Source organism: Pteropus alecto, unplaced genomic scaffold (assembly GCF_000325575.1).
Source record: "Pteropus alecto unplaced genomic scaffold, ASM32557v1 scaffold270, whole genome shotgun sequence".
NCBI lineage: Eukaryota > Metazoa > Chordata > Mammalia > Chiroptera > Pteropodidae > Pteropus > Pteropus alecto.
This window is the reverse complement of record NW_006430735.1, coordinates 10,211,033-10,212,768: the sequence shown is the minus strand read 5'-3', so window position 1 is coordinate 10,212,768 and position 1,736 is coordinate 10,211,033.

The window sequence follows — 1,736 nt, the reverse complement described above, 5'->3', positions numbered from 1 at the left end:
CTTTCCTTCTGCCATCATCATGCCAGGTCTTGGACTGGCTGCCTCACAACATACTCCCCTCCGTTTTTCACACGACATTATTCAGTGTCAACGTGTGTGGCCCCTTTGAATCAGCCCTATCTCTTGATGACTGTCTTTCTTTTGCAGCACAGTTGCTTCTGCTGTTTCTCATGAATACGTTCATGGATCCACAGATGAATGCTCTTCTTGGTTTTCATTTTCAGTTAGACTCCATTTGTTCAAAGATGTTTAATGAGAGTATTTGGGGCTGTGTGGATGGACATTTACCAAATAACTTGGATCGGCCTAGTGAGACACAGGTTATGCTGTCTGTCCTATTTTGTGGCCATGACCAAGTCAGACATACTTTGGTGTGTTCTCAGTAATAATTATGTTTGCTTCTCAATGATGAGGTAACGATTTGTTGTACTTTTTATCCAAATGCCCTGGAGTGGTTTGCTATAGTTGGTTATGTTCATCCATGCAACATCTTGGTGATGTTGGTAGGGACAACTTCTAACCTTGAATAATAAAGAAATGGTGAGAAGGTTACATAGCTACTGGTCTAGCTGGGTTTTTTCCTTGATATACTGGTAAATGTACTTTATATTAATGAGAGCTCTGTCGATAAAATTGTGTGAGATTTTCAGAAGTTTTCCTAGTTCATCATTACACTCTTATTGCATTTACTTGGAAGAGAGAAGAGTTCAATGGGAAATTTTAAAGGTAAAGGGAAGCGAGCAAACAAATGAGCAACAACAACAAAAACTCTTCAGAACTCCATTTTGTGCTTAGTTTAATTGGAGGCCCCTGTTCCACTGGCTCAGATCTGGCTGGGTCTCCTTGTCATCTGGCATCTTGTCCCTTCTTTCTCTTGCTCCAGAGCCAGAATACAGCAACCACTTCCACTAAGATTGGCTCTATTCTCTCCTTTTGGCATCTGGGACGGCAGTAGCTCTGTGCCCTCTGGGGATTGTGGAAGAGATGACCACCACTTGGCCCACCCCAGCCCCGTGTCTGGTGTATCTGGGCATGAAGGTCGCCTTGGCTTCTGCCTGCAGCCAGATTTGGGCTGCTGAGTGGCCAGGAGAAGAGTGTAGTTTTACTGCATCAGAGGCCACAGGGCCAACCGCTGAGGGGAGCCCTGCAGCAGCTGTTCTGTGAGGGAGCTGCAGAGATGCCCGGGAAGTAAGCGTTCCATCCCATTGTTAGGGGACTCCCTTTAAAGAACGTCTTTAAGAGCTTTTTCTAAATCGCCTACAGGGTCCCTCTCCACCCTCTCCCCAAACAGTTCCAATGCAGATGTTTTGAGGAAAGCTCTCTGGTGGTATTTGACAGCTCCCTCTGACAAGGACTAAACACAAGACCCTTCGAGAGATACTTTTCTTTTTTTGAGTCCAAGTTACACGTTGTTTTAATATCAGGTAGTAGCAAGTCATTAGGGAGTGAAGACATAAAGTTTCTAATTTTACCCAAGTAACTTAAAAACATTCCCTAAATTCTGATTTTCTGCTAGGTAGGAATGCTGATGTTTTCCTCATCTCCATCATAAGTAACCTAGCACAGAGTCAACGAGCAGTGACGGCAGTGAGGTCCTCTGAGATGTAGGAGAAACATAGTTCCTTTTTCTAAGACACTTGCATTTCAAGGAAATGTCTGACATCAATTATTTAAAAAATACTGTCATTAACAGGAACCTAGACTTTACCCTTTGTTGAGTGTTGTTTTCTCTAGAT